This window comes from Equus quagga, chromosome 15 (genome assembly GCF_021613505.1).
Source record: "Equus quagga isolate Etosha38 chromosome 15, UCLA_HA_Equagga_1.0, whole genome shotgun sequence".
Lineage (NCBI taxonomy): Eukaryota > Metazoa > Chordata > Mammalia > Perissodactyla > Equidae > Equus > Equus quagga.
The window spans coordinates 36284030-36309100 of record NC_060281.1 but is presented as its reverse complement, the minus strand read 5'-3'; the positions used below and the strand labels follow the sequence as shown (position 1 = coordinate 36309100).

General features: G+C 41.8%; 6 non-coding genes across 6 annotated transcripts; 3 read left to right on the top strand and 3 right to left on the bottom strand.

The window, feature by feature from the left end:
* Positions 1-11575: 11575 nt before the first annotated feature.
* TRNAL-CAA (transfer RNA leucine (anticodon CAA)) lies at positions 11576-11681 on the top strand. Its single transcript has 2 exons — positions 11576-11613; positions 11636-11681. It is a non-coding gene; the product is annotated as a tRNA-Leu (tRNA).
* A 466-nt stretch (positions 11682-12147) lies between these two features.
* Positions 12148-12219, bottom strand: TRNAQ-CUG (transfer RNA glutamine (anticodon CUG)). The gene has a single exon. It is a non-coding gene; the product is annotated as a tRNA-Gln (tRNA).
* Positions 12220-15742: 3523 nt separating this feature from the next.
* Positions 15743-15824, bottom strand: TRNAL-AAG (transfer RNA leucine (anticodon AAG)). The gene has a single exon. It is a non-coding gene; the product is annotated as a tRNA-Leu (tRNA).
* A 779-nt stretch (positions 15825-16603) lies between these two features.
* TRNAM-CAU (transfer RNA methionine (anticodon CAU)) lies at positions 16604-16676 on the top strand. Its single transcript has one exon. It is a non-coding gene; the product is annotated as a tRNA-Met (tRNA).
* A 2003-nt stretch (positions 16677-18679) lies between these two features.
* TRNAK-UUU (transfer RNA lysine (anticodon UUU)) lies at positions 18680-18752 on the top strand. The gene has a single exon. It is a non-coding gene; the product is annotated as a tRNA-Lys (tRNA).
* A 2503-nt stretch (positions 18753-21255) lies between these two features.
* Positions 21256-21328, bottom strand: TRNAM-CAU (transfer RNA methionine (anticodon CAU)). The gene has a single exon. It is a non-coding gene; the product is annotated as a tRNA-Met (tRNA).
* Between the last annotated feature and the right edge of the window lie 3743 nt (positions 21329-25071).

The window sequence follows — 25071 nt, the reverse complement described above, 5'->3', positions numbered from 1 at the left end:
AAGGTGCCTCCCTCTCTGTACCAGGAAGAAGAAAGGGGATGACCTTCTCTCTAGAAACTCTTAATCAATGCCAAAGGCAAGGACTTAAATCTGCATTTTATTGTGCTAGTCTGGTAACCTCCTATAACTGACTTCCCTCCCCCTCCCAACGTTGGCATTTCTTTAAGGATTAAGCATCTTTCCTTAGGCTAGGAACTGATTGCTGCGCTCACCTGCGGCCACCCAGCTCCAGACAATAGACTTGCCTCCTGCTATGCCCACCGAGATAGCAGACCCACTGCCTGCTGTGTCCATCAAGTGCTGTGCCAACAGGGCAATCTTGTGACTATTGTGGGAGGGACATTTCAATCATGTGAAATATCCTGTTTGGGGGTATATAACCACTCTGTGCACCCCACTTCTTCGGTGCCCTTTCTTCCTTTGGGAAGAAAGGCCCTGGGCCATGGTTCCTCATAAAGCTTTGTTTAATTTTCTCTTGCTATTCTGTTTCATGTGAATTTAATTCGTTCTCCGGTCAGACGAACCCCCATTTGGGAAGAGGAAATGTCTTCCTCCCCTACACTGTCAGCCTCCCATGTTCACATAGATCCTCCAATCCTGGTACTTGGTTATTTTCTGGAGACTTTCCCTTGTATGGAACCCTTAACCTGTCTACCAAGGTTCCAAATAAGGGCATAAATAGAATAGGAAGTGATTTGTGCTCTCCTATAGTCCAACATACCTTAGAAATAAGGAAACTGAGATCAGATACTTAAGTAACTCCATGAAGATAGACTCCTCTCCAGACCTCCTATGCTTTCCATTACACCTTGCACATAGCTCTAATCATATTGAAAGTACTTAAATACCTGAATTTTTGAGTTATTAGACTAATAATTAACTTGATGATTCCACTGTCACATTTTATGCACTTCTTTATAACAGTTATTATTTATTCATTTGTAAAGTGACAGGGGTGCAAACACAAATGCCTGTTGGAGACAAGAAGGTAACTTATGAGTAGACCAGACCAGAGACACAACAGGGAAAGACAAAGACAGTGACTAATGGGAGGACAGAGGTCCTTCCTGAGAGGCAGCTATTTCTTGTCTCTAGCTGAAGAGGACTACTGAGATGTAGACCCAGCATATTGCCTAAGTTTTAGATTTCCATGAGAAGGCATATATAGTGACAGATGACAGCTAGACTTTTGGTGGCAAACACGAGGTAGTAGTCAAAATATAATGACGTACACCTGAAATTTATGTACTGTTATAAACCAATGTTATTGCAATAAAAAAATAAAGCCACCATGAGCACACACAAACAAAAGAGAAGGCAGAAATCTGGAGTTTTATGTGAAATTTATTGACTTTTAAGTGCTGGAAACTAACCAAAAATTGTAACGTCTTCTCTGCAAGATGAAATTGGCTTCCTGACCTCCAGTTCAGGACTTCTGGTACAGCTACTTATTTTAATAATAACTTTTCAATCTTAGCACAACGTGGAAGGGACTGTTGTTGACTATTTTATAGCCAATTTCCACCCCTTCCTTAAAATTTTATTCCAGGTAGCAATCTGCCCAACTAAAAGATACTTCCCAGGCCCCTTTGCTGCCAAAACTCTGGTAAATTCATGAAGACAATGCTACAATATGAAACCTTGTCTGGCTGGTAATGGATGTGACCATGAACACTCAACTCAACCAGCACTTCTTTCACACTTCAACATGGTCCTGAGATTGTGGGTGTCCAGTGATATCTACATGGTAGCTTTTGAGGGGGAATTCTGAGAAAGCTTCTTAAAGGAAGCCTCCTCAGCTGGGAAGTGCACCTTTTTAACCTTCCCCCTTTCCGCTTTTTCCAGGCTGGAATGTGAACATGATGATAGGAGCTCAAGCAGCTGTCCTAGAGCATGAGGGAATCTTAAAGATGGAAGCCAGCACTAAGATGGTGTACTGAAAAGTAAAGAATCCTGGGTTCTTATTCACTGCAGAGTGCATCCAAACTTCATGTATGTGAGAGAGACTGAAGTCATTGTCTTCTTTAAGCCACTTATTTGGATTGTCTGCATGTGCAACAGAAACCTAACTGATAAAATACAATTTTTATTAATAAAATGTTTTATTTAAAAATAAATTCCTACCCACATCCTCACTCAGCCCATCTGCCTTAAGGATATAAATGATTTCTAATAGTATTGGCTAAATTCAGAGGACACTTTTCAGTCTTCATCTTAATCTTTCTCAGGCATTTGACACTGTTGACCCCTCCCTCCTTGGATTGTTTTTCCTTCCAGGAGCCAAACTGAGTAGGACCTGATGAGGCCTAAGCTATTTCTGCTTCCTTTATCTCCTCTTCTTTTATCTGCCTTTACCAAGTGGTACTAAAGTTAGTCTGGGAAAATAAAACTAAAGAATAATTAGGTGGAGCCAGGCATGTGGCCTAGTGATTAAGTTCAGTGTGCTTGACATTGGCAGCCAGGGTTCAGTTCCCAGGTGCGGACCTATACCACATGTTGGTGGCCATGCTGTGGCAGAGACCCACATACAAAATAGAGGAAGATTGGCACAGATGTTAGCTCAGGGCAAATCTTCCTCAAGCGAAAAAAAAAAGAAAAGAAAAGTTAGGAAAAACACAAGGCTACAATAATTAAGGTAAGAATACGCTGATAGATCATCAATGGGCCAGAATAGGAACTGAGAAGTAGATCCAAATGTGAATAAGAATTTAGGATAAGATGAAGGAGAAACTGCAGGTTGGTTTTGCACATTCAATAAGTGGTCCTGGAACAATTGGCTAGCCGTTTGAAGGAAAAAAATCCCATCTTACTTCTTACACCAAAATATATTCCAGATCAATGAAAGATTTAAATGAAAAAAAAATGAATCCATAGAACCAGCCCTGGTGGCCTCGTGGTTAAAGTTTGGCACTCACCACTTTGGTGGACTGGGTTCATTTCCCTGTGGCAGAACCACACCACTGATCCATCAGTTGCCATGCTGTGGTGGCAGCTCACATAGAAGAACTAGAAGGATTTACACCTATGCTGGAGTCCAGCTCCAGCCGAGTCCAGGTTTCCTGAGGGATGAACGGCGTCGGTGAAGAAAGAAGACAAGGTGAGACAGGAAGTGAGGTTTCCAAGTCTGATTTATTCGAAGCATTCAAGCACTTACATAGGGTCCAGGTCACGCATTTATGATTTCATGGAATTGTCTCAGTACATAATTTTGGCAAACAAAATAAGTACATAAACATATCTTGTTATAATATTAGCACAGTATGTCTGTGAGAAGTAAGCAACCTTTATTAAATATAGATATTGACCTTTTCTATATGTCTACTAGGCGTCTAGATGTTTAAGACTGATTGCAAAACGGGGCGTAACATCTAGATTTAGTTCCTCATGGGTCAAATGGCCCTAAGCCTCTATCTTTATTCCTGTAATAACAAAAGCAGAAGTATTGCAAAGTGTAAGGGGACCAAATACACACAGGCCCCCAGCTCCGTCTGATCGAAAGCCACACAGGCACAGTGCTTGGGGTTTCTCTTTTACCATTAACTATTTTATAGGGTTCCCAATCCTCATCACAATCCCAGTTCCTCTGTGTCAATATATTATGATATTTCTTTGCAACTTTATCAGGGTTATGGGTTGTCTTAGGAAGGGGTAGTTTCTGTATGCCTCTGCTCCTGGGTGGGTGCCGCCATTTACCTCCTGTCCTAACAGGCCTAGGATAATATCTACCTCCTAGAAGGACCTGAGGAGGGAATGTTCTCTTTTGAGGCTGATTATTAGAAGGCTTCCTCCTTGAGGGCTGTCCAAATTCCCTTACCGCCTTTCCAGGAGGGGGTCAGAACGTTTTTTCTCTTCAGGCTGCTGTTCCCCTGAACCCTCCCTAGAAGCCCAGGTTACATCAGCTTCTTTCCCCTGCGTGGAGAGATTTTCCCCAAGATATCCCCATGTACAGAAAAAGAACAGCGAGAGCAATACTGCTGAGATTAGTAGCATGAGTAGGCTCAGGAGCGGCCGACTGCCATCTTCTGAGGGTCCGCCGTGCGTTCCCTCATCTCTCTCCCGGACCGTTGTCCTTGGGTAGAGGCTTAGCTGACTGGTGGGCGGCTCCCGGCACACCTAGGACATACAACCCCCTCTTTCTTTTTCTTTCAGGTGTGAGCGCCTTCTTGACTATATTTTGTAGGGTGGGTCTTGTGGCAATGACCTCCCTCAGGTTTTGTTTATTGGGGGAAGTTTTTATTTTTCCACCATATCTGAAGTATATTTTTGCTGGATATAATATTTTGGCTGAACGTTTTTGTCTTTCAGAATTTTGAATATATCATTCCACTCTCTCCTAGTGTGTAAGGTTTCTGCTAAGAAATCTGCTAAAAGCCTAATAGGGGTGCCTTTATAGGTTATTTTCTTCTGCCTCGCTGCCCTTAATATTTTTCCTTGTCATTGACTTTTGCCAGTTTTACTAATATCTGCCTTGGAGAAGGTCTTTTTACATTGATGTCATAGGAGTTCTATTGGCTTATTTTACTTGTATTTCCAGTTCCTTCCCCAGGTTTGGGAAGTTCTCAGCTGTTATTTCTTTGAGCAAGCTCTCTGCTCCTTTTTCCCTTTCGTGTCTCTCTGGGATACCTATAATCCTATGTTGCCTTTCCTAAGTTGGATATTTCTTGGAGAATTTCTTCATTTCTTTTTAATCTTAGTTCTCTCTCTTCCTCCATATGAAGCATTTCTATACTCCTATCTTCTAAATTGCTAATTCTATCCTCCATAATATCAGCTCTGTTATTTAAGGACTCACGATTTTTCTTTATCTCATTCATTGTGTTTTTCATCTGCAATATTTCTGATTGGCTTTTCTTTGTAGTTTCAATCTCTTTTGTGAAGAACTCCCTTTGTTCATTAATTTTGTTCCTGATTTAATTGAGCTGCCTGAGTTCTCTTGTAAGTCATTGAGGTTTTTTTATGATAGCTATTTTGAATTCTCTGTCATTTAGATTGTAGATTTCTGTGTTTGATTCCTGGATTGATTCCTGGTGTTTGTCTTTTCCTTCAGGTCTGGAGTATTAATATTTTTCTTCATACTATTTGATGGGGTGGATTTGTGCCATTGCAAAGTGATAGTATCTGGTCACAGGTTCCACCTGCTGCCACTGGTGGTGGGGGGTGGGTGGGAGTTGTAAACCCTTAAGAAAGGGCAGGAGTTGTGTATTCTGAGCCCATCATCCACTCTATGGTACCCATGAGGTTTGTAGAGTTTTGACTTCAGGGATGGGTGTTGACTAGCAAAGACCCATGAGCATTATCTCAGTCCCCTTGCCACGTTAACTGGTTCAGGGATGGATAGTAAAACCAAATGTAAGCCAAGCAGCACATAGCATTCCTCTGTCCACAGTGATTAGTCCAATAAGTGCAAAACACAAGGCTTTGCTGGCTGGGAGAAGAATTGGCAGTCTGAAATACATGGGATGAAAAACAAGGGAAATACTGGAAAACAAGTGATAAAGTGGCAGCATTAACCCCTCATATATCAATAATCACTCTGAATGTAAATAGATTGAATTTCCCAATCAAAAGACACAGAGTGGCTGGATGGATTAAAAACAGGACCCAACAATATGTTGCCTGCAGGAACACATCTCAGCTCTAAAGAAAAACACAGGCTTAGAGTGAAGAGATGGAAGATGATACTCTAAGCTAATGGTGAATGAAAGAAAGCAGGCATTGCCATACCTATATCAGACAAAGTATACTTCAGGATAAAAAGGACAATGAGAGACAAAGAGGGGCAGTGTATAATGATAAAAGAGACATTCCATGAAGAGTGCATAACACTAATAAATATATATGCACCTAACACAGGAGCACCAAAGTACATAAAGCAACTATTAATTTTTTTTAATGATTTTATTTTTCCTTTTTCTTCCCAAAGCCCCCCAGTACATAGTTGTGTATTTTTTTTAGTTGTGCATCCCTCTAGTTGTGGCACATGGGATGCCACCTCAGCACGGCCTGATGAGCAGTGACATATCTGTGCCCAGGATCTGAACCAGCGAAACTCTGGGCCACCAAAGCAGAGTGCGCGAACTTAACCACTCAGCCACAGGGCTGGCCCCCTAAATATTTTCTTCTTGAATTGCCAATTCGCTTCCCAATATTTAACTGTATTCTATTTCCTAAGGATCAAATCTTTGGAGACTTGGGGAAAAAGCTAATCTGACCTATCCTTTCAAACAGCAAGAGTTTGGGGGATTTTGTTGAATACAGGCACTTTGATATGAGCAGAGAATGCATACGTAAGTCCTCTAGACAAGATTCCTGCCCTTAGGGAGGTTACAGGCCACTGGGGCTGGGTGGGGCAAAGATGGTAGCAATCTCCAAGACGGTTGTCATCAGTCTCTTCTCTCCCCGTATGCTCATGACATTGCATCATTGAGAAGTACGGTCTACTCTACTCCCTTGAATCTGGGCTGACCTATGAATGCTCTGACCAATACAGTGTGGTAGAGTGATTCTACACCAATGCTGGGCCTGGCCTGTAAGAGGACTGACATCCTCTGCCTTGGTCTCTTAGAATTTTTGTCCACCACAGAAGGTGTCTATTAGTCTGCTTGAGTTTCCATAACAAAAATATCACAGACTGAATGGCTTAAATAACAGAAATTTATTTTCTCAGTTTGTTTTCTGGAAACTGGAAGTCCAAGATCAAGGTGTCAGCAGGGTTGGTTTCTCCTGAGGCCTCTCTCCTTAGCTTGCAGACAGCCACCTTATCTCTCTGTCTTCTCATGCCCTTTACTCTGTGCGTGCTCACCCTGGTATCTCTTCCTCTTCTAATAAGGACACCAGTCCTATTGGATTAAGACCCCACCCTTATGACCTCATTTAAGCTTAATTACCTTCATAAAGGCCCTATCTGCAAAAATAGTCACATTGGGGGTTAGAGCTTTAACGTATGAATTTTGAGGGAACACAATTCAGTCCATAACAGCTTCTGAGTACTCCACCACAGGACTCTATAGAGAGAGAGAGGAACTTAGCTGAGCTCATCCTTCCAGCCATCCCTTCACAAATGCGTCAGGTATGTGAATAAATAGCAGCCCATCTGCCAGATGGATACATTCTGAGTCACTAGTCAATGCCACATGGACCAGAAGAATAACCCCCAACAAACTGTAAGTTTTGGGGTAGTTTGTTACCCAGTATGGAATAATTAGGATAAGAAGTGGTATTAGATTATTAAACGAATCAATATATGATTACTAATTAAGACAAGTACTTTGAAGCAAGAGATAGGATGCTATGAAAAAGAATAGCAGTACAGGTAGAAATGGCATCCTGAACTGGAAGAGAGAAGTTATCAAGGGACCCAGAGTCTGTCTGGCCTAAAGAAGATTACAACACCTTTGTGAGCTCTGGAACCACTTCTTTGTCCTTTCTGGGCTAAACCTGAACAAGCAGATGCTTCTGCTTTCCTTGTAGGTGATCCACTCCCTCCAGAATCAGCCTCTCATAAAACTTTCTCTATCCTCCCAAGTCACAACAATTTCTCCCTCCATGTAACATCTTCAGAGCTTACACTGTGTAAGATCTAATTGACACGGAATAAGAAATAGTCTTATATTGTAATTTTAAACTTACTGAGGTAAAATATGCACAAAGAGCACAAGTTTTCAGTGTATAGCTTAATGAATTGTTATGAGTGTAGCCAGTATCCAGATAGAAATGAAGAACATTTTCAACATCCCAGGAAGCTCTCTCATGCTTCTTCTCCGTCAGCATCCACCCCCAGAGGTTACCCATAAAAAATCATTATTCCAAATTTCTGATTAATTTCTCTTGTTCTTGAGCTTCATATAAATAGAATCATAAAGTAAGCACTTTTTTGTGTCCGGGTTTTTAAAACTCGTTATGTCTGTAAGACTCATTCTTTTTTTTTTTTCATTTAAGATTTTATTTTTTGGGCCTGGCCCCGTGGCCGAGTGGTTAAGTTCGTGCGCTCCGCTGCAGGCAGCCCAGTGTTTCGTTGGTTCAAGTCCTGGTCGGGGACATGGCACTGCTCATCAAACCACGCTGAGGCAGCGTCCCACATGCCACAACTAGAGGGACTCACAATGAAGAATATACGACTATGTACCGGGAGGCTTTGGGGAGAAAAAAAGGAAAAAAATAAAATCTTAAAAAAAAATAAAAAGATTTTATTTTTTCTTTTTTTCCCAAAACCCCCCGGTACATAGTTGTATTTTCAGTTGTGGGTCCTTCTAGTTGTGCTATGTGGGACGCCACCTCAGCGTGACCTAATGAGCGGTGCCATGTCCGCGCCCAGGATCCGAACCCGGGAGACCCTGGGCCGCCGACGCGGAGCGCGAGAACTTTACCACTGGGCCACAGGGCTGGCCCCATCTTTTGTCATTTAAAAAAATAAAGTATTTGTCTTTTTTTTGTTGACTTGTAGGGGTGCTTTATATCTCTGAGATGAGAGCTTTGTCCACTGTATATATTGCAAATATTATCTCCCAGTTTATGCTTCCCTTTTAACTTATTTAAGGGTGTTTTTTGATAAACAGAAGTTTTTAGTTTTGATGAATTCCACTTTATCAACATTTTTCTTTTTGGTTACTACTTTCTGTTTTTGTAATCTTTGTCTACCTTGAACTTATTAAGATATTTTCCCTCTTCTAGAAGCTTTCGTTTCCTTTTCTTATTTCGGTGCATGATCCGTTTTGAATTCATATTTGCGTCTGCTGTGAGATAGGGGTCTAGGTCTATTTCTGTCCCGATTGGTCCAGCACCATTTATTGCAAAGTTGTATGATAAATTCGTAAATGCATTTACGTCTATTCACCTCATCTTAACACTCTGTCCTGAAGGTAGAAAATAGATGCACTAATGGAAAACCAATTCACCAAGTTTACTTGTTTCTTTTAACTAATTGTAAAATTTAGATCAATTCATATACGTTGAGGTGGTCTTAGCAGCTTTTAAAGATTTCAGTGAGGGGGCCAGGCCATGGCCTGGTGGTTAAGTCCATGTGCTCTGCTTTGGCGGCCCAGCGTTCAGTGATTTGGATCCTGGGTGCAGACCCAGCACCACTAGTCAAGCCATGCTGAAGTGGCCTCCCACATAGAGAAACTAGTATATACAACTATATACTGGGGAGCCTTTGGGGAGAAGAAGGAAAAAAAGGTTGGCAACAGATCTTAGCTCAGGTGCCGATCTTTAAAAAAAAAAAAAGATTTCAGTGAGGTTATAATTGATCTGTTTTCACTTTGTCTTAATAATGGCATTTTAGGGAAGATTTACTTTGTCCTTAGCCCAGAGAGAGAGGAGAGATTGAGGGACATAAAAAAGAATATATTCACAAAATACATTAATCAATAAGGTAATTTATTATAAGAATATAGCCATAAGAATACTTTATATTTAAGCATATGTTCTTCACGAATTTCTTCTTGTGCATATATTTACTCATTCATGAGTAATTCAACAAATATTTATTAAATTCTTGAATATAATAATTTATATTTATATATATTTCATTTTTAGTTAAATCAATATTCAGAGTTTTCATCATTATGACTTCATAATATTTTTTGCAGCTGAGCTACATGATATTCCGTAATTACTTTTCCTTCTTTGACTACTTTTGTTTTTCCTGGAATTAATAATTGTCTCCCGTGTCTTTGCTTACTTTCTAAATATTTAATCCTAATTCAACAGCATCTTTCTGACACTATTTTGCTGTCAAACACATGAAGCAATATGTCAGTTCCATTCTCTTGCAATCCTCCTTTCTTCACTCCTCTCTGGACCGACCGATTGCTTTCTAGGCAGCAGGCCCCCGGAACTTGTCTTCAACTCTCTTGTGTTAGGTCCCCTATTACCGGATCTCACATCTTCCTTTTCCTTGTTGTAATTCCTCGTTTGGTCGAAAAATTCCTCAGAAGCTTCCTGAGAAAGGGAGCATGGGAGGTAAAAAAATTTTGAGATCTTGCAAGACTGAAAAATGTCCACTCACGCTTGATTGAGAGTTTGGCTGAGTTCAGAAAGCGAGTGTGGACATTATTTTCCTTTATGCAATTGATGAAGGAGGCATTGCTTCACTGCCTTCCGGCTTTTGTTGTTGCTGTTGAGAAGAAAGACACCATTCTGATTCCTAATCTTTTATACATAACCTTTTTGTTTTCACTCTGGAAACTTTTAGGACCTCCACTTTATCCTAAGGTTCTGATATTTCATGATGATGTCCTTCGTTGTGGGGCTTTTGTCACACATTATGCAGGGCATTTGGTGGGCCTTTTTTTTTTTTATCTGGAGATTTAAGGTCTTCAGTTTGGAAAATAATCTTGTGTTATGTGTTTATTTCCTTTCCTTCATTTGCTCCTTTTCTCTTCCTGGAAGCCCCAGTAGTTTGATGGCATACCATCTGCTATACACTCTTTTATTACCTTACGGATTCTCTCCTATTTTCTATTTCCACCCCATACTTTCTAAATTTCTACTTTATTTTGAAATTGTTTTTTAAAAAAGTCTGCCATTATACTATTAATTTTAAGATCTCCCCCTTCTCTCCTTGTTTTAGGAATGCAATATCTTCTCTTACCTCACTAAAGATTTAATTATAATTAAAAAAAAATCCAGTGCCTTGCTTTGTATTTGTTTGGTTTTAGTTCCTTTTCCTGCCTTTTGTCTGTATCAGTCCGTCTTTATTGTAGAAACATTTTCAGAAATATCTGGTGATTCTTGGCTGTCGTTCATTTTTAAAACAAGGAACTAAAAACGTGATTTTGGAAGCTGTTTCTGTGGGGGTGGACCAAGCTTGTAGACTGGAGAGTCTTTGGGGGTCGCTTGGAGATCTGGCCATTTGGTTGGGGGGCCTTCAACTGTCAATGTCTGTAATTCTTTATCTCTGGGATCAATTTCCACTGACATACCTTAAACCTTCTGCCCAGAGTAGACGGAGTGGGCATGAACCTGTTTGTCGAGTTCTGGGAGCCTGGCGGGGAAGGGATTAGGGGATTTGAGCTCAGTGCCGACATCCCCTTCGGGCCACACTTGTTTTTCACTCCCGCGCTTCTCCCTCTTTCAACTCCTGACCATGTCAGCTCCTGCAACTCACATCAACAGCCAGTCTTCACGCTCAAGGCCCCGAAACTCCACTCACCTTGCCCATCTCTGGTCTCTATTAACTCGCTTGTTTTCTGCCCAGGTCTACACTGGCTCGCTCACTACTTCCCCACGGAGTTCCCACCAATTTGATCGGTTTGCTAGTCAGCTTCTCGGGAACAGAGCCTGCATTACGTGTTCTTTCTTGTCATGGGTAAGGGGAGTTAAAGGAGGTTCTCTCTACTCCAGTCTGGAGTCCGGTTTCCGGTTGTTAGCATCCTCACGTGCGGGGAAAGGAGAGGAGAGAAACACCGAGTTGTAGCCCGAGTCGAAAGGGAAGCCTCGTGAGTTCAATCAAGATTTACATTTCTAATTCTTGGATAAACTCTCAACCAGAAAAAAAAAAATCAGTGGTTTATAGTGGGTGCACTTTCATCACAATTGAAGATTTTATTCATTTGGAAAGGAGGCTGTGCCAGGTGTCAGGATGGCCGAGTGGTCTAAGGCGCCAGACTCAAGCTCTGCTTCCTCGGATAGAGGATTCTGGTCTCCGAATGGAGGCGTGGGTTCGAATCCCACTTCTGACACGACGTTTTCCTTCCATTTATTCTCAACCACTTTCTCCTTCCGCTTAATCTTAACCACTTTCTCAGCCATTTTTTCTTTTCATACTTCTCTCTACGTTTTCCTTTTCAGTCTTAACTATGGGTTCTCAATGAGGTCTGTCCACTTCCTTTCCCGTTTTGGTTGCTTCTTAACACAGATCACCTTTTGCTCTGCACTCTGGTTTGTTCATTAAAGGCGCATTTACTGAACGCTGATCAGCTCTGGGACGTCCTGGGAAAAAAATTAGTCTTGTGGGAACAGAAAGACATGTATGGACACAGATTTGGTGATTTCAGGCTGGTCCTGGGATTACGGGCTATGGGGACAGTAGTCTCTTGTCCTTCCTCACTGCCCGAGCCCACCAAAAATAGAAGTGCTGGAATTGAAAGCAGCATGGTTCACTCTGCCGCGTGATAGGAAGTAAAGTTAAAAGAAAGAGAATAGGAAAGGTTCCACCGAGATTTGAACTCGGATCGCTGGATTCAGAGTCCAGAGTGCTAACCATTACACCATGGAACCCCTCTTGGTGGTGCTTGGACACACTGTCCATCTGATATCTCTTTCCTTGTGTGTGTGTGCATGTGTGTGTGTGTTTTTAATGAGGGAGATGTATAGAATACAATTGAAAATGAAACGCCAATTTAAGCGACAACTCTTTTCAGCTACTTTTTAAAAAGTCAAACTCAAGGGTGGGAGGGGCTTTCACTGATTGTTTCCACAGTGGCATCTTCCCAAGTTTCTTTCCTTCGATGTCAGAGGCAGGGTAGGATCCTGATCCAAGAATATTATTACCTCTGGCGGTTTTGATTTTGCTTTCGTTTCCGACCCAAGCAAATGCAAATTCGATTTTAATCTCACTGTTCAAAAGGGAGAAAAGAAAAATATAACATCTCCTTTCTACAGTTTTACTTAGTCCTTCCAGATTACCTGCAGACACCTCTAGAGCAATCTTGGAATTTCCTGGTGCTTCCTGCTCAGCTGTAACCATGGGCTTGAAATGTTAAAATCTGGCTTCCCACTCCAAAATGCCTTAAGTGCAGGACCAGGTATCATTTCTCTTTGACACCCCAAGGTCTGGTCCACAGTAGAAGCTTAATTAATGCTTGTTGTATGGACGCATAGATGAAAGTAAGAGCGAATGAATGAATGAGCTAACGAGTGAACGAATAGCCAGTGGGAGAGTTCAGCCTGAGACTTTTCTGAGCATTTCTTTTTCCTCCTATCCATAGGCTAAATCTGACAAGTCTAAAGGGGATGACTGTTGCATCTTTTGTTTTGTTTTCTTTTGTTTTTTCGGCCTTTCCAGGTCCCAGTTCCCAGGTGGACATTCCAGTGTTCATATGGCTCCACAAATAGGTGTCCTTGGGTGTGGACGACCAAGAGAGGATGTCATAGTGCTGAGCATAGTCATTTATTTTTCTAAATCTTAACTTTATTAAGATAACATGAGTATTTACCTAGTAACTTTAAGAACAACATATAACAAAGAGATCATATATGTAGCATGACTGGAAGAAATACTCAGATATAAATTTCTACTTTAGCTGATCTAAATATGAATTATTGGCCATTTATTCTTAATGTGCCTCCGGAAGTCTCCCAAGGCTGAATTGCTAAGGAATCCCTGAGTGATTTTTTGGCATTCATTCTTTTGTTGTATCTTCAACCAAGAAGGTACCTGTCACAAAATAGCTGCTCAGTAGTTGAAGTAAATATATCATTTGGGAGGCGGAGAGGGAAGCTGTGAAATTCAAAGACTTTTGGCCCCGTGACTATAAAGAACTCCTAAGTGTCTACCCACTCCCTCCACAAGCATAAACTCTCCATTCTATCTTTATGAGTCTCCTGGCCTTAAAAGATGGTCTAAGCTATCTCAGATCCGGGTGTATAATGGAGCAAGTCTGTCTTCCCCAGCAGACGTGGCATGCTTTTTATTCCATGAGCCACAAACCTATTTCTTAAAGAAAAAGAAAAATATCCATTGGTTTTAAAATGCTACCAGAACCTCAAAAGCCCACTATTCATCTATAGGCTTTAAACTGTTCTCTGAGGATAGGCAAGGGAGAAGGAGCACAGATGACTGTTTTTTCAACCTCAGAACATTTATCTCCCAGGACTGGATAGTGGGTAAAGACCTGGAAAATAGTCCAGATGGCCATGGGTTGGTGTATTTATTCTTGAGTCTCGAGTTCAGAAGGCTGCACTATTTCCTTGGAATCGCCCATGGTTGGTTCACGCATACTGCAAGGTGAATGCAAACAAATGAAGACTGCTGAGGGGAATGACTAGGGGGAGAAATGTCTGGACCCCACGATCCAGAAGCAATCAGTTCCCTGGGAATCTAAGCAAGGATGGTTTGCAGTCACCTGGTATCAGACCTAAACCCAGAAAAAGCAAGTCAATGTGGCCTAATCAGCAGTCCAGAACCAAGTTCAGCTGGAGTGTCCTGTAGAAATGGGGCTTCAGAAAGTGACCCTATCTAAAACTGAAGCTCTCAGTTAGAGTCTTCCTGGCTTATCAGCTCTGTATACCGTGCTCACTTCACAAATTAGAAAGATATTCTTTCACATATTTATTTATTCATTGAAACTTATGACAAATATTGATTTAGTTTTCGTGACGTGGGGAAGCAAGAGAAATATGGTTCTGCATCTCACAAAGCTTATGATGCATGGGGAAAAGCAGACAATTACACAGAAATTTCCAAAAGTTATGGTAAATGCTAAAATAAGTCATGGATTGAATGATAACAGACCATACCCAATGCTAACCAGCAGGAATACTCAATTAAGGACAGCTAGCAATGAGGACAGCCTGCCAGGGGAAGGGATGGCTGAGCTGAGGCCTGCTGCATACTCCCTAGCACATTGCATTTCTCCTTTGCTGTATTTATCAGATTGGGATTTTTAAAAATTCATTTATGAATTTGTGAATTCATTCATTCAACTTATGAAGTAAATATCCACTCATTGTAACAACTCAAACAGAAGTGTCTAAAGTAAAATTTATAATCTTCCCCCTTTCCTATCCTCTGACACTGTCGTCACTGGGAACGATTTGAAGTGTGTCCTTCTATACGTTGTACTATTGGGTAACATTCTTTATTTTGGTAACAATATATCTAAGATGTCATTCATACTTCAATCTCATTCTCTACAGTGGAAATAATGTCATCTTGGGGCCATTATGCTCTAATGCTTATCTTTCCTACTAGGCACTAGCGCAGAAACCCTCTCCCTTGTTCCCCTCCATATCCTAGTGTCTAATTGTAATTCTGGAGGGAGAGATCAAGAGAGGCTTCCAGGAGAAAGCAACTTAGAAACTGAGGCCTGGAGGATAAGAAGACTTGACGGCAGAGGTAACCGCTTGGAGCAGAGACAGAGGGTGCCCAGGGGAAGACAGAGACGTGCCCAGAGGTGCGAGAGCACCTCTAGTTGACGCGATTTGAGGGACAGTTGAGTGGCAAGGTGAGGAGCCTTGAGAGGAGTTGCCACAGCTCAGATCAGCATAATTAGGGTCCAAGATGTGAAATGAGAAGGCTGCGGGGATGCCGAGAAAAAAACCAGCTTGGCGGGACCTGTCTCCAGTTGCAAGCAGATTCAGGAAGACTCATAGCCATTCATTCGTCCATCATTTATTGAATAATGTAATAAGTTAAGTATTGCTGTATCTACGGGGTCTAAGTAAGTACCCTGGCACATAGTAGGTGCAGAATAATTTTTTAAAATAAACGAATGAATTAAATAAAGGTCTGTTATATGTTGGATACTTCTGGATGGTGAAAATACAAGAAGGGAGTAAATATCACACACACAGTAGATGCTCAACTTTTTGTTAATTGAAGGCCTATCATGTGGTGGACACTTTTGTGGACAGTACATATGGGTGTTATCTCTGGCCTCTGGGAAAACAGAAGTGGTAGGAGGAGAGGAGCCTGCCTCAACTTGAAGTTTGTGAGAAGTATCTACACTGGGCATGAAAAAGGTCGACTTGACTAAGGAGGCAAGTTTAAAAAAAGAAAAAAAGAAAACAAAATTCACCCTGGCAGCGGTGGGATTCGAACCCACGCCCCCGAAGAGACTGGAGCCTTAATCCAGCGCCTTAGACCGCTCGGCCACGCTACCGTCTGCGGTGTATTCTTTCTCATGTACTTCCCTCCGCTGAACATCGCCAGTTTCTAGTCCTTTCTTCCCGTTTCCCGCTGCTCCACGCCCTCCCCCTAGCGTTCCCTTCCCCACTCCCAGCACAGCCCCAGAACCCCGTGACCCGCCTGACCTCCGACACCGCTTTCTCACGGCTTCCAGGTTGACCCTGAACAGGGACGCCGCAGGTGGCGCGGAAGGAGGCTCCTGTCCCGTTTGTCACCAACACAGGACGCTGTGGGCTCCACATTCTCCTGGACTCCAGAGAGTAAGCCTCTGGACCTCAGGTGTGAGAAAGTCCCTGCGTTGGGTTTGAGCCCGGGAGCTGCTAAGGAGAAACAAGGAAAGAATCTTGAGGGCCCCTCCCCCACCCTCCTTCATCCATCTAAGGGGACCGAGCTCCTCGACGGGACCTCATGGGGGAGGCCGTCCTTGTTACTTAAGTCTTGTTTGCCTTTCAGAAGGAGGCATGTCTCCGCGGGCCTCGGTTGTGTCGGAGCAAAACTTCCGCAAGTCCCGACTCACTTGCCCTCACAGCCCCTAAAGTCTTCGCAGAAAAGTCCGCAGGGGAAACGGGGATGGGCTGGTCGTGGGCACTTAGCTCGTTCTGCGTGGCTTTGTTATCCGAACCTCGCATGCTTTAGACACGAATGAAATCACAGTTTCGCCTTGTTTTGAAACACTGTAATTCAGACAATTTAAAAATGATTCTTTCTTACAATGAAGTTGCTACATATTTTATGGAGGTGGGAGGGACAGTTGCCTCCTTAGCGCAGTAGGCAGCGCGTCAGTCTCATAATCTGAAGGTCCTGAGTTCGAACCTCAGAGGGGGCAGCAGATCTTTTCTTTTTCCCTCCCATAGTAACAAAAAGAGGCAAGACAGTGACGTGCTGCAAGTTCACAAATCTTTGTTCTTCATCTACTTTTTTTTCCGTCGAAAGGGTACACTATGTCTTTTAAAAAAAATCTGAGGAAATTGCTTTGATGAAACTGAACGGCTAATTTGCTGTTTAACGGAACCATGTAATATTAGTTCAGACACAAAATAGTGTTTTTCTCTAAGAATTAAATACTCCAAAATTCTTCGTGTTCTTTTTTGTACCAATTGTAGTAGATGGAGCTAAGAGATTTTTCAAATGCCTTTCAGATATGCATGGCAATTGTCTTTGTTACAAAAACATCAGGGTCAAGAAACTTTCTGACTGAGAGGGAGCAGGGGATGGAAGGTTGTACCAGGGATGTGGAAGGTGTAGGATGGTGTGCAATACATTTTCAAATTAATTATTGATTGGTTATCTTTTGTCATTCTTCTGGAACTGCTTACCACCAGATCAACAATGACATTCTACATGAAAAAGAAAAAAAATTTTTCCCCCTCAGTCTCATTGCATTTCCTGCTTCCAGGGCTCTTGACTGGATCTCTAGGTCATCCAAATTACAAGATACAGGACGGAGTAAAACGAGAAACAGGAAGAAGTGATATTTAGAGAGTCAAGATAAGCACCTATCCAATAAAAATGATCAAGATTGATATTTGATACCCTGCTCTTAACATCTCAGCTTGTTGAGTGGGAAGTAGTCAACAGATATTTACTGAGCACCTACTATGTGCTGAGCACCGTTCAAAGCTGTATCCCTCCCTGTTAACCCTTTCTCTCTCAGCCTCATGTCCACCCTTGAATGCTCTTGTGTGATGTTGGAGCTGGGCATCTGTGCATTACATTTCCTAAACCTTTGCTTTCTCTTAGGTTCTGTCAATAAGAGGAACCAGAGGGAGCTAGAAGGCAGAAGGCGAGGAACTGGTTTTCTGATTTTTGCCATTCAAGTCAGGATTGCTTCAACGATGGCTGTTGATTCCTTTATTCTCTTTATGCCCTTCCTCAGAGGTCACAACCTCTTCCCTTTTGTTGCCCCAGCCCTAGAAGATGGTAGCTATTTTCCATAGTTATTATCTCTGGGTTACCACAGTGTTTCCAGTTGAAATACCTAGTGTTATTTCTTAACTAGACTTTGACTGATACATAGGGGCTAGAGGTACAGCACTATGCACAACAGAAAATGCTCCTGCTCTTATGGAGTTTACTATATTTTAGTGGGAAATGACAGACAATGAACTCTTAACCAAATATAGAAGATAGCTCTCAATATCATTTGACATTATTGGCCGCACCCTTCCTGAATCACTCTCTTCCTGAACTGCTGAGGCATTACTCTCTCCACACTGTCCTCCTACCCCTCTGACTGGGTCATCTCCATCTCCTCAGAGAATGCCTCTTCCTCTCTCTGTTTACCTATCAGGATTTCTCAGGGCTCCCTCCTCCATCCTCTGTTTTCTTCCCTGAAAGATTTTTGAGTGACCTCATTAAAATCAATGGCTTTGTCTATTCCGATTTACTCCTTTAGTCCAGAAGGTTCTACTGAGCTCCACTCTCTGCTTGGATCTCCCGCACTCCACACAGAAAGCCTCACACTGTGCACTGCTTCAACTATTCTTATTCCTAGGGTTACTCTCTCTTGTGCTAGGCATTCTTAAAGTCTGGGAAGAGACTAGAGCATACATTTTGAAGATGAAGGACAAGACTGCCCAAGTAATTATGACTCTAGTTATATGCAAGTTTTAGAATTAATTGTTTAGGTTACATTAGACAAGGATGGGAGTTACTTTTTTTCCATGAGCAGGGGGAAGAAATAGTCATGAGCCGTATTTAAAGGGGCAAGGATAGAAATACGAATAGGGAAAAGGAACACAGATAGAATTAAAAAGGAAAGACATTTGAACTTTGTTCATGTACTTATCTTAACACTAGACCATGCAAGGAAATAGCCCCCTTCTAAGGGCCCGGATAGCTCAGTCGGTAGAGCATCAGACTTTTAATCTGAGGGTCCAGGGTTCAAGTCCCTGTTCGGGCGACAATTCCAGTTTTTAGAATCTTACTCTGAAGTCCACATTTGCAAAACACAGCTCACTTTATACAGAACAGGGACAGATTACATAGGTTGTATAAAGGACTGAAAAACCTTTAGGGTCAAGTATTTCGGCCCACAAATGGGTAAATGACTCATGCAAACTACAGAAAGATAGGTGAATGCAGAGGACCTCTACATTAAGATGGCCCCAAGTTTTGTGAAAATAACTAACATTTCAGGGGTACCTTAGAGTACATGGTTTTGTGCCCGAACCATATTCTTTGCCTGTTAATCCCATTTAACTGAAAAAACAAAGTCAGATTGAAGCTACTACCTTCCTTTGTAAAGGATGTGGTTGGCCATTTGTAGAATTCCCTGAGTGAAATAGAAGGGACCTACTCAGGAGCTGATTTGTAAATGAGTGCCGAGGAGGCTTTTCTGGACATCCAAGTTCAATAACGGTAACAAAGATAACAAATAGAACTAAGAACTCTCATCTAACCAATGGTCTTGTAATCTTGCTTAGGAAAATAGCATGCTGTGATCAGAAATCCATGCTTCCACCTCTGCCCCGAGGCAACCACGTAAGCCAACACAAGTTTAAGTCAGCTTTGCTTGGCTTAGCTTAGCACAGCTTTTTGATGGTGAATGTACCACACCATCATTGCTTGATATCATATAGACATTAATACTTTATTACTTCCATTAGTCCAATTACAGGTGCACAGAGGAAACTTCTAATGTTATTTGCTTTCCACTATAGAGTTTATTTTACAAAGGAGAGAATATGTTGATCAACCACCAATATGGCTACAATATGTTCAGACTCTGGCTTGAAATGTCTCTGACATTTGGTTATTGTGAGTCAGTCCTGCAAGCATGAAAAATTCTGGGTGAATTTAAAAATAGTTTCTGATTCTACAAAGGAGAGAATAGATTCTGAATAGTGATGGCTCCAACGAAGATCAAGTATTTTCTAAGGAATTGGCTGAAAAGCCAGGCAATCCAGCTCTTTGGTCTCTCCCAAATCCTTAACCACATCTCTTGAACTGTGGCAGATGCAGGCTCCTGGGATCAGAGGCTGATGGTCCGGAAGAAACTGTTAAGATGTTTTCTATTATATGCCTTCTTAAGTCTGAACTAGAATGAACAGTAGGGAGGGCTGTCCTGAAATACAGACTCTCTGTGGTCCAGACATTTTGCATGGAGCACCCCAAGTATTGCCCTCTCTTTTGCCAGCACAAACTGTGTCAGAGAGGTATGGTCTGCAGGATGAATTTCAGTAGTTGTGTTTCCTGAGAGGATTATTGCAAAAATCCAAATTTGAGATGTCTATTGCCCAGAGTAAGATAGTGATTGGAAATATGGAAGGAAAAGAATAACATTTAACATGCTAATTAATTAATTGATTGATTCGACAAGTGTTTGTTGTTTGTCAGAGACTGTTCTAGGTGCTGGAAACACAGACCAGTGATGACTCTCATGGAATTTACAATCTAAGGGGGTGGGTGGGGATAGATAATAACGGTGTTAAACAGATAAAAGGGTAAGGCAACTTCATATAGTAATAAGTGCTATGAAGAAAATAAAACCAGTTGAGGTGATGTGATGGGAGGTTGGTGAATGAGAGAGAGAATGGGTGTGTTAGTTTCCTAGAGCAGCCATAACAAATTACCACAATCTGGGTGGCTTAAAACAACAGAAATTAATTTTCTCACAGTTTTGGAGGCCAAAAGTCCAAAACCAAGGTATTTACAGGGCTCTGCTCCCTCTGAAGGCTCTGGGGAAGAGTGCTTCATTGTCTCTGCCCAGCTTCTGGTGGTTGCCAGCAATCTTTGGTATTCCCTGACTTGTGACAGTGTAACTTCAGTCTCTGCCTCCATTTTCACGTGGCCTACTTTCCTCTGTGTGCTTCTCTATGTCTTCACGTGGCCTTCTTAGAAGAACACTAGTCACTGGATTTAGGGCCCACCCTAATCCAGTATGATCCCATCTTAATTTAACTAATTACATCTGCAAATAAGCTCATATTCTGAGGTTCCCAGCAGACATGCGTTTTTTTTGTGGAACACTATTCAGTGCAGTACAGACGGAAAAACAATTAGGATCAGATTATACAGGGAGGCCAAGACAAGGAGATTATCTATATATATACATGAAAAGGGAACAGCAAGACTTACTGGGAAAATTGAATACCACGTTTTCCTCTATCTGTCCATTCATTTTTTTCAATAAATTAAGTTGCACCGGTAGGATACTGTCCCAAGAAGGAATAGAAATCAGAGGAACTTGGAGAAAAGAGCTCGTCTATTGGAAAGCGATGAAGATAACAAGACAATACGTGTAAAGAAGAACCGAAGAATATCTACGTCGATATATCTACCAATCAGGAGGAAGACAGTGTAGACTTAAATCTTTTGGACAACATGCATCCTGCCCAATGGCCAGGAGGTAGATTAAAGCTGAACAACGGGGTTGAATTTTTGGCGTGGGCAGAAAACGAGACTGCCCCCTCTGAGGTTCGAACTCAGGACCTTCAGATTATGAGACTGACGCGCTGCCTACTGCGCTAAGGAGGCAGGTGGTGGGGACTTCTCATCACATATTTTTAGCACTGGATTTTACTTTGCTTAAACTTTATTTACGTTCCAGATCAATTTCACTTAAAATTTTGAAAATGAAATGCTGTCCTGCAACGTCTTAAAAATGCAACAGCTTCTAAAGCCAGACTCAGATGAAGAAAGCCGCTGTTGATTCTGCTGTGTTCACTCCCCTCAGTCTGAACTGATGATCCCTATCTCTCACATCGGAAGGAAAAAATTCCTAATGCCCAGAATCGTGCCCACTTACCCGCGCCGTCTTGCATCCGTTTTGTCTCGATGCAAGAAGAAACTGGTCCGCTTCCTCTCTTACTATGCCTCTCTCCTTCCATACTGGATCTTTCTCATCAGTATTTAAACACATTCAAGTGTCTACTATCTTAAACAACAAAAACTTCCCTTGATTCGGCTCCTCGGTCTCCAGCCACCGCTCTGTCTCATTTGCTCCCTCACAGAGAAATTTCTCATAAAACCGTCTCTCTTCGTTTTAAGAAAACACCTGCCCAAGTGCCACTGGTTTTTCAACAGACTGCAATCTTTCCTGACCGCTCCTCCGTCCGGAGGAAGTCCAAAGGGAGTTCTTGGACATAGGGGACCAGATGATTTAAAGAATAAAGTATCCTTGGTGCAAACTCTTGGGAATCTGCTAGTATGTGAGAGCCGTAGTTACAGGAACAGGAAGAGGCGAAAAGCCTGGTTTCCCTACTGTCTCGCTTCGCCCAGGGAATGTCCTGGTTTTAGCCCTGAAAGTCCCACCTCCCGGGAAACCCCTTCCTGGGGTGCAAAAAGTCCCGGTTTTCGGCGAGTAAACGATGGGCGCGGAAGGTTGGGAAAAGTACAAAAAACCATGTGACAGACAGCTTTACCCCTACGCCCCCAGCCCCTGGGGGCCTGAAAGCAATACTGATTTTGTCAAATGGATGCAGCATATATTTTCGACTTCTGTAGTCGCAGTCGCTGTTTTTCCCCTGGCCTCTGATGATGACAACCATGATTTATGTAGAAAAGGATATCGGCTCCCACTAACGGGCCATCCGGTGTTGCATCACACTTGAGTGATGTGTCCTAAACATGCGAAGTGCTTTGTGGTCGTGAGCGTTAACAGTTCGGCTCTGACTGCGGATTAACGATTGAGCTTTGTATCGAAACGGTGCTAGTTTAACTTTTAACATTGTGAATATTATGACCATATTCTCTAAGAGTTTAGACAATGAAAATGAGAACCGTTACTACTGTGTAAACGCCAGCATAACCTAGACATTACTGAAAAAGTCTAAATGACTGTTATTTTAATGACAGGTGGAAGGACACATACTAATGGATTAGGAGGTAAACAACCCAAACAGGGGACTACTCCACAATGCTTAGAAAAAGATTTGGAATTGGGCTTGGTGGAAAAGGAGATGTGAAAGTGCATAGGGAGACTGAATCTCTCAAGTCCGGGATGAGACAGGCAAGAACTTCTTAAGTAAAGGTTGTCGTCTTTCAAAGTGACCCCGACCTTCAGTCGAGAAAGCATTGGGCGTAATACTAGAAAAGAACACGCGTTATTTTTTTGGTTACTCTGTTTCCTGATTCAGAGGTTGCAACCCGAGGGCACGCAAAAGGGGAAATTTCGATACCATGTATTGGCCCCTTGCTGTATGGAGCTTGTTGTCTCAGATAGCCTTGCTCTCTACAATGTATCAAATTCATGTGTCAAATTGTGGCAACAAAAAAATGTTTCCCCTAGCTCTTACGTACTTTAATTTGAAACACAGCTTTGGAAAGTTATTTTCTTGATTTGTATGAAGATTTAGGAAACCACCAGAAATATCAACCAATTGTTGATACCTTGTTCAAATACAAAGTAAACCTAGCTCACTATCTATGTATTTGGCAGATAGTGCAAATGTAAATTTTGGCAAATTCCATTTAGCCTACAAACTTCTTACCAAAGAAAATGAAAAGATCTTGTCTGCTAAATGTCCTGCACACCCTATACACAACATTGCTAAAAAAGATTGTGGTTTATGCACTCATGATATCGAAGTTTTCATGGTTTATTGAATTTTATCATCACTTTTTAGTGTCTTCAAAGTGTGCAGAAGCGTTTAGTGAGATTTTTGACTTTACAGAAATGGAAGGAGGTAGCCTCCTCAGGCATGTGGCTACCTACAAGATGGCTGTCATTGTTGCTGGCCATAGAAAACAATGTTAAAGTATTGACCTAAGTAAAATTTTATTTTATTTTCAAAGTGTGGCATAAGAAGAATGTCCTTCTCTAATTTGGAAATACTTTGAGGATAAGAATGGAGAAAAGGACTACAGTAAAACAGAAATTTATATGCTCTTTCTCCAACATTGTCTGATGTTATGTTATGTAGAGTGTGACAAACTTCATACACCAAATAAATGATTCAATTTTTTGAGAAATAAAACTGCTTCAGAATGAATGGCGAAAGAAAAAAAGAAAGGTTACCGGGAAAGGACAGCTAAATAGTCAAATTAAACAAGACTTTCTCAATTTCTTTACTAAAAGTATAACTTATTTGGAATCCAAGTTTTATTTCTCAAGTTCAAATTACTGCTGTGCTTTTCTCAAGATGAGAACTGGAGAAGGAGCAGGTTTAGAGGGTGGGGAGAAAATCAAGAGATCTTGAGCTTGTTAAGTTTGAGACACCTTTTAAACGTTCAGTGGACATGTCAGTCATTGGTTGGATACGCTTAATGCAGAGATTTGCATTAAGTCTGATGGTTTACATTTGGGAATCATCAGGGTATAGATGGTATTTAAAGTCAGGTGATCAGGTGAGCTCGTTTAGGGAAGGAGAGTATATAGAGAACATATGAGGACTCAGATTAGGGCCCTCGAACACTCCCAGATTTAGAGATTGGGAAGAGGAGGAAACAAAGAAGAAAACCAAGGGGGTATGGTATTCCAGAAGGCCAGTGAAGAATGAGTTTCCATAAAGAGGGAATATCAACTGGGCCAAATGCTGTTGAGAGGCTGAGCAAATTGTAGACTGAGAAGTGACCATTGGATTTTGCAAGAGGGAGGTTCCTGGGGACTTGACAAGGGAGCTTCAGTGGAGTGGAGGGGATAAAAGTTTTGTTTGGAGTGGGTTAAAGAGAAGAACACAGTTAAGAGTATTCTCTATTCATTTAGTCATTCATGTTCATGTTTGGAGAAAGTGGTGGTGTTGATACCAAGCAATGGGCTCACTCTGCTCGCCAAGAAATGAGCCAATTAATCATGACTTAGAGATCAAGAAAGGAAGCTTTTATTTTGATTAGCCAGCATAACCAGAAGATGGCAGGCTGATGTCTCAAAACACCCATCGTAAGCAAGCACATAATCTCGAGGTAGTTATACAGGGACTAGTGGGCTATGAAGGAGGGGCTCAGGAACATTGACCATCTGGTATCGGTGATGGGGTCGCCACACCAGGTCTTTCAGTTGTCATTGATGATGGATGCCAACATACGTGTTCTTCTCTGAGAAGGCTGCCATGTTCCTAAGAAACTCAAAAGAACAAAGTTATCATCTATTGCTATTGGGAGGTACGTGTGTCAGCCAGGATTGTTTCCCAGAGGGTAGCTATTTATTTCCTAGGCTACATGGAAGGCAAAACATACACAGCTTGGGTGAGCTAGTCAGAGGTTATTCTAAGTTGCAATGTGGCGCCCTTCAAGTCAATCTAGCCTTAGGTATGTATCAGTGTTTGGTTTCACCAAGGGTT